The 13,359-nt window shown below is 54.0% G+C and overlaps 2 protein-coding genes across 3 annotated transcripts in view; one reads left to right on the plus strand and one right to left on the minus strand.

Moving 5' to 3' along the window:
• LOC142566312 (uncharacterized) overlaps window positions 1-11,726 on the minus strand; it is a 47,475-nt gene extending 35,749 nt beyond the window's left edge. Inside the window, exon 1 of the mRNA XM_075677230.1 lies at window positions 11,621-11,726. The gene's annotated coding sequence lies outside the window, so the exon portion shown is untranslated. The remainder of the gene's footprint in view (window positions 1-11,620) is intronic.
• Window positions 1-13,359, plus strand: part of Rab3GAP1 (RAB3 GTPase activating protein subunit 1) — a 302,634-nt gene that overhangs the window by 115,572 nt on the left and 173,703 nt on the right. The window lies entirely within an intron of this gene.

Raw genomic sequence — 13,359 nt, forward strand, 5'->3', positions numbered from 1 at the left:
GTTGCACGCTGTATAGGATGAAGGTAAACGCAATTGTACGCTTCGCCGTTAGTTGTAATACGATTTAAATACACGCCGTTTGACTGAAGATTAGCTTCACACGCATTGCAGCATGTGCGTTGGATTTGCATATCTTATTTATTTTATTATTATTTTTCTCGCGGCTGTGCTAAGCACAACTCGTGTTCCCTGCGACTGTTTTCGCGCTACCAGATGTGCCGTAACGCCGCGCTTTGTGGCGGTTCAGGTGAGGCAGCCGTTGTACCATGAGAGGTGGCGCAACTTTTGGGGATGCCAAGTTGTCTTACAAATACAGCGACTGAAGTTGGTGTGGGCTCATGTTACTCACGCGTGCTTATTTATGAATGTGTATTAACTTATTTAGAGCTCAGGATGACCGGTCCAGGTGACTGAAAATTTTCATACCTGGCTGCAGAAACGACGCACACAACGGGCTACGCAGTGCAGCCTGGGCATCGTGCGCTTGCTTCTTGTACTCTGTCGGCTATAATTGGTGGCAGTTCACTGAATCGAATGCAAGCACAGGAATTTACTGCAACAGCAACTGCGCAGAAGAATTCTTAACCAAGTGCATTATCCTGTTCAGCGGCTCCGTTTGATTTCTCTTAGGTGCACAATTATAACCTGCTCGCTGAGTACGCATGCATACGAGCAGTACATGTTGTATACATTCTTATGCATATCGCCACTTGAATGATTCAGCTATCACGCTCCTGTTGAAAGGCAGGTAGTTCCGCTTTTGTGATGCTATTCTTCGCTATTCGAGGGACTTCGAATTCAGTGGAATTCGCTGCGTCACCGTGCATACGAAATGTCGCAGCTGGTGGATGCTAGGCTGAAGGACTCGGAAGAAAAACGCGAAGCGGTGGTTGGCGTCTACTACAGTGTCGCCTATGCAAGAGTTCACGCGGCCCTTGTTACTCACTTTGGTGAAAAAAAAAAATATAATAAAGAACGGGTGGGTGAGGAGTATCTAGGTAGGCATGCATACAGGCGGCACGATCAGTGGTACTTTTGCAGACGAGCTTTGTGGAGAACGGGGTGACTGGGCCTCGAACGTAGGCGCGATGTAGGTTTTCTGTGCGAAGCGTGGGCTCGCTTGAGGTTATTGTTTTCCGGCGTGCTGTTATCACTTGCATGTAACGTATGTGCGGCCAGCAGTACGTATACGAATAGCACTTGCCGTTGTGCGCTCCGAGAACGCCCCGGCTCGAGGGACGCTTGATGGATAGGACGGGCAACGGCGGAGGCGAGCTGAGCGGCGAGCGCGGCGCGATGCGTTTGAGCAGCCGTGCGCACGCCTGAGAATTGCGTGCAGCACCTCTCTCGCGGCTGGCTGCGCCTTCCCACGCGGTCTGGGCATTTGAAAACGAGGTACGCCAAGTCATGCTGCGATGATTCGCGGGACGGTTTTGTAGGCAGAATAATTACTTTTTCCTCCTTGACTAGTAGATGTTCAAAATAACTCGAAACGGAAGTACTAAGGGATAACGGCAAGCTTGAGGTAGATGGAAGTAGACGTAGAAGGGGACGTAATTGTGGCGGCAGTATTTGTCATTTTCACTGGCATAATGTCGTTTTAAAGCAGTTGTATGACGCGCGGGTAGGCACGCGTGTAGCTATGTGTCCGCTTGGATCATATCGTAGAATGGATCCAACGGTGTCCTCCATTCATACACGTGTGATCGCCATTGAGGCGTTTTGAATGGGAACACCGGAGAGAGGGGCGCGCAAGAGGGCGGCCCCATAAACAAGGTTAAAGTAGTCCAGCCTTGGGCGTCCTTTTCCTTCGTGGGCTGCTCGGTCGGCAATGCCATCGTCGAGAGCAGCCAATGGCGGTCGACGATGGCTGCGTGCACTTTCTGCCACTGACATCCCCGTGGCTGTGGAATGCAGCCTTGACAAGACCGCTGCTTGTGGGCCACGACGAGCGGCGGATGCCTGAATAGCCGCGCGCCTTTTGTTTTCCCATCTCTGCGGAGCACAATTTGCCCGACGGCCGGTTGGCTGCTGCCACTTTGTGCCCACCGTTCGTTGTACTGCCTTCAGTACTTTTGAGTTCAATTATGAACATTATTTTATTTATTTATTTTTTTGACAAGGAACAGAGGAACGGTGGCTGGCCCAGCGCCCGTGCGCTGCGTCTTTCGTTCCCGTAAATCGCCCATGCGCGCCCGAGGACGCTAACGGCACCCTGAGGACATTTGTTGCGGGCCTTATCTTGGGAGGGAATCGGCGCTGCAGGCGCGACCCAGTGTATCGGCAGCAAAAGAATGGCTTCTTGCGGTGACCTTGGCGAATAAGGGCGCGAGCCACTTATTTTCCTTCTGCGGTGGCGAAGGCCCGTGCAGCAAAGCCGCTTCAGAATGACTAGCGAATACCGTGTTGACGCGCTCCCTTACACAATGTGCTGTGTTGCGCGCCAAGACTGGATTTCCGCGGACGGCCGCGCAGATGGAGAAGAAACAAAAAATTGAAGCTGAATGGAAGGCGATCTGTTGGCGCTAGATCAGCGTAACGTTTGTCATTCCTTGTTCAATCGTGGCTCGTCTCCGAAAGAGCAAAATTTTTCAATCCTTGAAGCGTGAAAACCGCTTCGATGATATGGATATCGAACGCATGTATATTGCCCTTTCTGGCGGTGAATGGCGTGTGTGATTTCAGGTAATTACGTGTCCTGAAAATCACTTTTCATATTCGTAGATTGTGCTGAGACTTGTTGCATTTTGTGTCGCTCTGAGTATTGAAGACACGGTTTCGCTGCGTACCACCGTTTACGTATCATGCATAGAACAGGCTCCTGAAATGTCCAGCGCTATTTTTTTTTTTTTACATTGTTAAGTGACCTGTTCAACGTATGATGCGTTTAGTATACCTGACCGTTTAGTACCTGCTTTTAGTGATGTTCCGTCGAACTCTTGATTGCAACTGTTTTCGTATACTGCTCAGCGCAAGATATACGATTTTAAGATCGGCGGTGTTCTGTCGTCAGGCCTGAAGTCCCTCCATACTAGGCCTCTGCACGACCGAACACCGTAAGTCTTAAAATCGTATCTTGTACCGTGTTTCTCTAAATCTTTTTTTTTTTTTCGTTGAACTGCTTGGCTAACCTTAGCTGGGACACCCTATACTATATTTGGCGTTGTTGCGACGGCTCGCACCAAATAGGTACCGCTCGTCGTCTGACAAGTACATTTGCATCGCGAGAAAGCCTCCCTCTCCCGTTTTTTTTTTTTTTTTTCGTACTGTTCAGTGTTACGAACTCAAACGTCGCTGCTTGAGCCTTCGCATGGGCACGATATATGCGGTTCTCGGGGCTTGTTGCCAGTATGCCGCGCTGTCAAACATACCGTGCTCGTATATATAGTGTCGTACATACGCCTTGCGCCTCTCCCGTCGTTCCCCGATTGTGCTGCATGTAAGCGTCGCATTTACAAAGTCATACGTCGCCGAGATCTCGTAGACGGCCGGTTATGTAAGCGACTCGCGCAGCGAGTTGTAACAGCTTCCGGGTTCCTCTCCCATTTGCTAACGGTCCCGGTTTGCGCGGCGCGCTCGTTGCCTGCTTTATTTTGGCAGCTGCTGTCAGTGCGCACGTGGCCGCTATCGATGGCCTGCATGCTGCGGCCGAGGTCGCGATCGCGGCTGCCGTGTCAACAACCTATACGGCGCCGTGTCCCGGCCAGCCCTCCGTCGGAATGTCGCCCGCCTATTCCGAACCGCGCGGACTCGGCAACGGACTCTCTCCCGCGGGCCCCGTCGATTTCCGGCCCCTTGGACGTTCGCTGGGGCATGCGCTGGCGCTTGCGTGCCCGCCTGCCTGCCTGCCCGCAGGGTGTTAGCGGGTCTGACGAAAACGTTAATTGTCCGGTACTGCGGCGCGCGCCCGCCCGCTCTTTGCGTTGTTTTTTTTTTTTTTTCAGCTATTTCTTCGCAGAAAGCGGAACAGGTTTCGGCCTTTGCCGCTGTACGAAAAGATGCGCCGGCGGCTGTCGGCGAAGGCCATCGCAGCTGCACTTTTTCCCGAAGGGTTGGCGGCGGCCGATCGCCTGGCTAACGGTCCGCGCGCGTGACCTCCTCGGCGGGGAAAGCGGATGCTCCGGGGTGGGGTCCGTCTTTTTTTCGTGCCACATATCCTGCGCGACATGATTTATTCGGAGACGGTCGGGTGGAGGTGGCTGGTGCGCTTCCGGTCGCGTGGTCGGCTCAGCGCGTGGGCCTGCCGCCCTCGTGCGCGCTGCAAGACGTCGCGCTTTGGCGTCTCGTCGCTGCGAGGCCAGGTGCAGCGGGCCGAGACGCGAGCGCGCGCCGCCTTCATTCACCCCGGCGCGGGTCGACGCCGCCTGCACGGCCGCCGACTTGTGGTTTCACCTCTCGTCGTTCAGCGCACAGCTCGCTTCCAACGCCTTCCAACGCAGGTCCCTAGCAGTGTTGGAAGGCGTCCAAGCGCCATTCGTGACACTCGTGACAACCAAAATGTAGCAGCACCGATAGCTATCCGCGACTCTCGAAGTGCTTCGTATAGTTGAAATTTTGCTACTGCTTAGTACGGCTATCGTGGGAATCGCAACCAAGGACGTCGTCATACGCAAACGCAGATGTGTGCGTTCGATTGCGATTGCAAGCCTTCGGGCGTTCGCAGGCACTCTCCCGACGTCGGACGAGATTCCGCACACCGGCGCTGTTTGAAATTGCGTGCTTCTGTATTTGTTTTCTTTTCCTTCTGAAAAACGGAACGACAGCCTTTCTCACCGTAATTTAAATCTTCTGTATGTTGTTATGAGAAATAAGACCGCCAAATGAAGACACTGTGTATACTTGCGTGAGGGATGCCATTCAACGTATCGCCAACGTCTCCCACTGAGCAAACTTCGTTTTTCAAGTGTTCGTAAGCCAGTTCCTTGCACTGTGACATCTTTTGGCTCGTGTTTCTTTACTTTCTTTTTTGCCGTTTTCGATCAGGTTTCTCCTAAGCATTCGTTTGCAGCTTGGGAAGGTTCAAATGCCTCTTGCGTACCCTCGCGTTACAAACTGGCATGCAAAGGGTTCGAGTCCCACAAGTACCACAGTACCACTGGCGGTCCTTACAGACTTGACGAGAAGCTTAGCTGGCCTGTTGATTTCTCGCACATCGGTTGTGACGGCTTCTGGTAAGGAGGCTGCAACTATAATCTCCGGCCGTCGTATTTGTGCCCACAGTGCGCCACTGGGATGTTTGATTCGAAATCTGCAAAGGCTGTCTGCACGCCGTTCTTCTTTCTCCCAATCACCGTGCGCGCTCCTTGGTTCTGTTGATCAGTTCCGCAAGGAGCACGCATATGCGGGGGCGCACGCTGCACTGTCTAGCCTTGAATGACGTGATCGATAGTCGCAGGGGGTCCCCGCCTAAGTGCGGCGTTTGGGCTCGTGGAACACACGTTGGCCAGTGTCGTTGACCCCTCGACCGCTTCTCGGCCAACGGTTGTCGCGCGCTGAGTCGTGACTGGGCGCGAGCTGCTACTGCCAGCTTGTGTTTACGAGGAGGCCACAGAGAGACCGAACGATTACATTGGCAGGGGGCGTGCGGAAAGGCAGCTCGTGCCATTCCGAGCTCGGCTTAGGCGCTCCGTGCATTGAGATTAGTGCGATGCGGCCGCTGAGTGGACGCGCACGACGGCAGAGAAGCTGGCTGCTTTCGGCGTCGCATGCACGCATATGTGCGCCATGGATGTGACGGCCGGTTGTACCGTTCGGAAGCTGCCGCGATGTGCGCTGCTGCGTTTCCGCGTCGTGCAACCTTCGAAAGCCGCGGCATGCTTGTTTCACTGGCGTCCTGGACGGAAGGCACTTTCAGTGACAGCGCTGCTTCGCCTGTAACTTTTGCCCGTTGACCGGGCGAAGCGTCGAACTCGGAAGCGTCCGTCTTTTTGCTTTGGCACTCCTCACTGGCCGTGGGAAACCGTTCCTGGCATGCACTTTCTCGCTAGGTTTTGTTCGCCGCGAAGCTCACTGCCTCGCCTATGTGCATGCATGGCGATGCTCGCTTATCAAGCGTCTTTATGAGGGTTTCCGTGCTATTGTAACTCCCCATTTCTGCTTATCTAGATTTCTCAATGCATAAATGCACGCTGTAAAAACGATTTTCTTTCATTCTATAGCGTCTGGTAGCATTTTTTTTTCTTTCTTCGTAGAAACACCAGCTCTGGGGTGGTGTTAGTGCGCACATTTCCCTTCAGAGCTCCGCGTATTCGTCCCTCATTGGTACTTCTCTCCGTGAAGCGTAGGAATACTGCAGCCGGTTAAATTAGGACTCCTTCGGTTACGGTCGCGTTACATTGTTGAAAAAAAACATAGTAGGTAGGCTGATGTGTACAGGGTGGCTCGTTTTGTCTTGGATAAATAATTCCGCTTTTTTTTTTTTTTGTGTGTGTAGAGTGCATGCACACAGTGCGTATTTTCGCAGTGACTCCATTTCGGCTGAACCAGCAGTGACTTGTATCATCGTACATTTATATACCTTCCCTTCATTTTGTCGTGGTCTCTTGCAGCTCTTCAAGTGGCGGCATAGAAGAAATTCGCCGTAGAGAAATCAGAACTAATTACTAATTACTAATAGCGCTATTGCGGTGCCTTGAACTCTGTGATAACCGGCGGCGTTATCGACAAGATCATGCGGTTGCGCAATGGGAACGGTCTCCGCCCACTGCGCGTGCGCGTAACCTTAAAGCAACGCTACTGGTGTAGGAATGCGATTGCAGATGTCTAAATACTGGAAGAGGACGGTATGGAGATAAGCATATCGAAGAAGTGTGGTCTAAGAGGATTAAAATGACGGCGCGCGGGAATAGGCAATGTATTCTCTTGATGGTACGTTTTCTGCGCGATCTTGTTGGGGATTCATGGCGGATAACGGGTCCCTGGCGCGCGTTGACATGACCGTTTGAGCATGGGGGAGGGCCTGAGCAAGATTCTACGCTATGATGTGCATTCGGAAGCCGTCTGCGGAACACGCGTTAGTGGCCATTGCTGGCGGATACGCGACGATCTGACCGCCGGCTGTTTCTGTTTAGGAGTGGGTGCGTCCTCGCATCTGCTACCGTACGTCGGTCGCCTTCTGCAGGGGAAAGGCGGACCCACGCTGGCACAAACCGCGGCTCTTTGTTTTTCATTCGTTACCCGCGCGGGCGAATTGTCAGATGCAACGGAAAGCGAACGGAAGGGTTATACGTTTCGCTCTTGTCGTGAATCGGAGCGGCCCGCCTAGGTTTCGTTCCTGCACTTATATTGTTCTGCATGACTTAATGTGGAAGGCGATTCTGTTTCTCTCGATGTCATGGCGAACCTGCTGATATACTTTTTCGTCCGCATAGTCTCACGTTTCTCTTCCTCTTTTTTTCGTTATCTAGGTCGCTGCTCTCGTGCTCCGACTTTTTTTTTTCTTCTCCCAGTCTACATTTTTGTGCTTGGGGCGGGAAGCCGCTGACGTTCTCTTTGTAGCTCACGCCTTCTGATATTATTACGAACCCTCTTTGAAGAGCTGATTTCAGCCTGGTACGGTAAAAGGGGGACACATTGGACGTCAAACTTTTGGGAGTATAGAGGCATTTTGGCAAGATTTGCAAGCGCGTGACCTGGGAGCACGTCAACGCTTGTGTCGAGCCACAAATTGTGTCTCGTTCGTGACTTGCTGAGCCTCTTGAATTGTTTTGGAACACTCGCGAAAGCGTATAGAGCGTGAAAAAAAAATGTTCAGAAAAGAACGAAAAGGTATTTCTGCTCGCACCAGTTGCGGTCACTTCCGCGTGCTGTACCGTTGATATGCAGCAGCGCTCTTCCTGCCAAGTTGATGGTGGCCGCAAACTGGTTCCCCGGGTTCAAAGCTTTGGCGAGCGCGATTCACTGGCGCCAGTCGATAAGCTATCGACGGGAGGGTCGTACTTTCGATCGGGGCGCGCTCTGGCATGCGGGCGGTGCCGGCACCATCCGCGGCCTTATCGCACCGGGAAGCGGCTCTTTACGGCGCCACCCTCGCCTTCGGGTCGGGCCGGTCTCTCTCCTTCGTATAGCGGTTCTTTCGACGCCTTCGGGCGTGTTATTCGCGACCCGTTAGGTGATACCGCGCGCCCTGCTGCTGCTACGCACCGGTGAGAGGATGGGCTTTCCGCCGCGGGCTTCTCACGCTCGTCGCGTATTCCTGTGGCGCCTCGCCGTCTGTGGCACCGCGCAGTTCCAGGTCAATCAAGTGCACCGCCTCGGCTCACTGTGCGACGACCGCACCACGCCACAGTTCGGTGGGGCTCCTTTCGAACGTCGGCATTCGGCGCGGCGTAATTGTCTTGGTCGGTGCGTTTTTAACGCCGAACGGCACTTCATAGAAGTGCGATTTTTCCAGTCATCGAATGTAGCGCCACATAGCGTACTTCCGTTGCGCTGTAGCCAATGGACGCCAACCCCGTGCGCAGTTTTTGTGCTCGCACGTGTTCGGGGACTCGTCGGCGCTGCGCGCAGCACGGCTCGCTCGATTCTATGCAGCTTTCGATGTCGGCCTGTCTGCGCGTCCTTGGAGGAGCGAGCGCGTAGGCGAGCCTGCTAGCCGGCCTAACCCTGGAATGCTTGTGCGGTTTTTTTCCGGCTGGTTTGTCTCCCCTCCCACGGGTAGCACCGCCGGCGTGACGGCACGTTTGCAGCCACGCGATTGGTGCGTATGCCGCATCGAAGCACCCGCGCGTCGCACTGCGGAACGATGCACTCCGGCTCCCATGTATGGCGGCGAGGGAGCGCAGCACCGCCTTTTGTTCTTGCGAGGCCGCAAAGCACGTCCCACACGTTTACCTCGTCCGCCGATATCGGCCGCTCAGTTTTTGTACAGCCCGCGGCTCTTGCGTCACGGCCCAAAGGTGGGCTCCGCAGAGGTCGAGCACGCGCCGCCTGTCGCATGTGACACAGTTGCGCAATGGCGGCCCGTGTCGTGCGAGTTACGTGCTCACTGTCGTCTCGAATCAGAGCGGACTCGCTGCTTTGAACGGGCGACGTGAAGTGGACATTCTGAGAGCCCTTGCTGGCGGGTGGGTGCGGTGTGCACGTTTCGCGCAGCTCGTTCGTTGTACGCGCCCAGGCGCGGTACACAATGGAGGCGCATTAACGGGGCCGTGCCGCAACCTTCGCTGCTGCACAGTGGCAGCGTGTGCATACTCGAGGGCGTCATGTACAGCGTGTTGGAGATGACTGGCAGCGAGATCCGGTCACGTCTTGAGTCCGCTGTTTTGTGTGTGCTCCGGAAGCAGAGCGAGCGTGAAACGCGTGCCATATGAGATCTAGTCAGTGTCATCTGGGCGCGCCAATTTCTCGTGGTACCTCTCCTCTCGTTACCCCAGGCAGTTGACGCAAATATGTAGTATGAGAAAGCGATGTTCTATTTGTAAGGCATAAAACAGTTCATGTAGTACCGTTTATGCTAGGGCATAATTACAGCATGCGTGCTTTCTGACGACACGCAAAGACAGTTTTTCTTTTTTTATATATATGCAGAGTGGATGCACACTGAACACCGGAGTTTGATTTGTTTTCAGTTGCATCCTCAACGTGCATCCGAACCTCGATAGTTACAGGCTTAACGTTATTTTTCTGGGCGTGCTCGCCAAGTTTCTTTCACATGATGTTGCGCGCTCTCGCTGCCGCATTGAAGGTAATGCTTGAGCATCACAACATGACAGCGTGGCATCCTACACGGCAAACGCTTTGCAGTCACTACGGTCTCGCAGCGTAAGGGAGAATTGCCATCGCTCGTCTATGATCGCAAGGTTCGAACGTCTGGCGTGTGAAAGTAGCGCGCAGCTTCGCCTCTAGCGTGCGTGCGATGGGCGGCCGTGGTAGACTTCGCCTCTCTCTGCCCTTCACGCACGGCGACTGCGACGCATTGGTGAGCACTGATAATGAGACGGGCTGTCCTCGTTACAGGTTCGAGTATTATCGGGGGTACGCCCAGCGTTGCGCTGTCGCCCCGCATCGACGGTACTCGCGCTGCCGCCGCTGTATACAGTGTGTCGATTGGCGCTGAGGTATTCTTGCAGTGCGCGCGTTTACTACTGAAAAGCTATTCCATATTGCGTAGAACAACATTCAAAAGGCAGCGTTTGATCAAAAACTGTTGCTTGTGAAACTTGGGTTGAGTGGTGCGAATAATTGAATGTCGCCTAAAAACACGTACTCCCATAGTGTCGTTTTTTGCCTTTCCAGGTCCTTCAATCGTGTTTCCACTCGCATCATTGTATGTATTGGTTATTGTTCATATTGTTACGTTTACTTTCTGAATATGTGTCGTCAAAGCAAGCAGTGCAGAAGATAAAGCTAATCCTCCTGAGTGCTTCTTTTTCAGTGCTGAATTCTTCTCGTCGTTACATTTACGACTTTCGTTCAATTGCACATTGTGGCTCACGGGTTCCAATTTTTTTTCCAAGCATCGGTATTTCGTTGTGTGCTAATCACCTCCCGCGCGCAATACCCGAACAAAGTATAAAGATCAGCAACGGTTATAGCGGCACTTGCGGGACGCATTCTTTCAGCTGTAATTTCTTTCCGCGATCCAGGGCGGATAGAGCGGCATAAATAAGGCGGTGGCTACTGAAGTGTGCCATGCACCACTTCGCGCGGGACAGCGGGTGTTCGGATCGCGGACGTGAGATGCCGCGGCCGATAGCTTGCAGCCCTGCGGCAGCCCGTTCCCACCCGACGGCCCCGGTCGTCCACTGTTCGCGTGTCGGTTACGGTAGGTTGCGCACGAGTAAATCATCGCCGTCGGGGCCTGACGTCCGCCATCACGAAGGTGTCAGCTTGTGGGCAACGTGCTGAAGCCATGACCCCTTCCCATAGAGCAATATATTCGAGAATTCCATGACAGCTGGTTTTATTCGCTTGCGCTCCTCTTCGAAGAGAAAAAAAGAAAAAAAGTTGCGGCGATTTTTTTTTTTTCAAACACTGCCATCAGGCTTCGCTTGCCGTGGAGCGCTCTTTTTCATTTGTTTTCGAGGGCTTTTGTTGAATACTGGCAATGCATTATCTTTATTTCGCCTAGGGTAACTTGTGGAATAACCGCATGGTGCATACGCGGCAGTCGTACGTTCTCTTACCGGGGAGAAACGACTCAGTACCCGCGAAGCCTGTTATCGTGGATGACATGATGCAAAAGCAATTTCGTTCCTTAATGGACCACGTGCTCGATACAAGTGCAGGCCGGTAGCTGCAGTAGTGGTAATGCGAGAAAGTGCGTTCTATTATAGTATTCGGTGCAGAACACGACCAAACCGTCGTTGACTGAGGGTGTTTTCCAAGGTTCGCACTGTCAGTCAACGGTGGCATTTGTCTTTCGGCCTCACTGTCGTGCAATGCACGCGCGCGGGCGGAGTAACTACGGCACTGACCATTCTTTGAGCCGTGCCAGCGCTCGGCAGCGAGCACGCCGCGCTCGGACCGCGCGTTCCCAGCACAGCCGGACGCAGCGCCTCGCACGTGTCCAGGCGCGCCAGGAGCGGCGCGGAAAAGCACTCGCACCAGGAGAGCCCCGGGTTCCCGGCCGGTGCGCATTTCCCTGGGGTCTCGCGTGCCGCGGAAGCGGCGCACTCACCGGGTGGTACGGAGGGCAGCGCAGGGGCCGGCGAGGTGTTTAATCCTTTGGGCAAGAGCGGCACGGCGGCTGTACGGCGGGGGCCTCCTTCTGGCCGACTGGTTCTCTGGCGCGGCCTGCGCGGCCTTCTGCACGGGCAAGAAGGCGACCTCCTCGCCCTTGCGGGCGAGGGCGGCCGTGCCATTGGGCCCGCAAGGTGTGGTCTCCTCGGCCCGTGTTGACATGGGGGCCATGCCGTGTTTGCCATCCTGTAGGCCGCCACGCACGCGAACTCTTTTCTATGTCATGTTGTCAGCGTCATATAGGGCGTTCGGAAATCGCGCGCGTCGCCGTTGAGGCTAACGTTACGAAAGAAAAGTCACGGTTGTGTCAACTGGGCAGGTCTTGTTTCGTCTTGACCGTCAATTGACTGCACTGTGCTTAGTGAGGTGAACTCGAATCGCGCGCTCTTTCCGTGCGGAAGCGTGCGGCAGTTTACGCGTTGTTGCATAGCAGCGTAGGCGAATATCTGCTGCTACCTCTTCCGGCGTAGTCGGATTGCGGAACGAAATTTTCTGTTGTATTATGTTTCGCAAGAATTCGCCAACTTTACGTAGCATTCTATGGCTCTTTCGAAGGCATATTTCTATAGTTTATTTTTTACCATTTAGCGCTTGCCCTGCTTGCCTTTCTGGGCAGCTTGTCATACTCGTATGTGTTTTGTTTCTTTGGTTCGCCGCATAGTGCAGTGCGAGAATTCTTTCGGTAATCTGCAGGTGGTACGATACGTGAAATAAGGATTTGTTTGGGTGTGCGCGTCCGCGCGAGAGGGAGCACCGCCGCGTGCGCATGTTTACATTCCAAGTCCAGTGTATTTTCGCAGGTGGTTCGCAAAAAGGTTTACAAAGAGAAAAGCGCTTTACATTGGTCCATTATCTTTTTCTTCCAAATGCAAGAGCGGCGAAAGCAGGACGGCCGACTGTGCAGCGTTCTTTGACCGCCGCTGGCGGCAGCAACGGCGCCGTCCGCAGTGAAACTGCGGGGCGCGCCTGTTAGGTTCCTCCCGCGCTTTCGAATTACCCGGCGAAATATTGCTTGATACAATGACGCTTTCTTGGGCCGTGCAGAGCCGGCGCCGTGCTTCGCAGTCGCAAAAGGGAAAGTAGAAGACCCATTTGGGCGGATGCCCCCCCCCTCTCTCTCTCTTGCCCCCCCTTGAAAGAGGGGAGCTGTCTTCCCTCCCGTTTCGTTCTACCGGGGAAGACTTGCGCCCCCGGGGTGTGTCTTCCTTCCGAACTCCCGAGGCGCCGCTGCAGGAATGCACAGGTGGGCAGCCTTTTGTTGTACGGGCCTCGTCCGAGAACTTTTCCTTTCCCAGAGCGCGGGAAGCTGCACGGACAAAGGCCGCTTTGATGGCGTCCGACATCAGGGTCAGCTTTTGCGGGCTTCGCAGAAAACGGGCAGAGGGAGGAGAGAGAAAGCATAATAAAAAAAAAAGGGGGGGGGGGGAACGCCAGTGCCGCGGCCACTTTGTAAGGCAGTGGCCGTGTGTTTTCTTGTTTGTTTTACGTCTGCTATTTGTTTTCGGTCTGCCGCGCCTTTCTTTCTGCATTGCACGCCCGAAGTACGCGTGCTCGTGCGCGCGAAATTCGTTGAAAGGCGAAGCCGTTTCGTGTTTCGATTAAGAAAGTACCGAGGGCGATGCGTTATGGAAAGCGGGCCAAAAATAGCCCGAGAAAGGCGCACTCAGGCGCCGCGCC

The sequence above is a fragment of the Dermacentor variabilis genome, chromosome 1 (assembly GCF_050947875.1).
Source record: "Dermacentor variabilis isolate Ectoservices chromosome 1, ASM5094787v1, whole genome shotgun sequence".
In the NCBI taxonomy this organism is placed as follows: Eukaryota; Metazoa; Arthropoda; class Arachnida; order Ixodida; family Ixodidae; genus Dermacentor; species Dermacentor variabilis.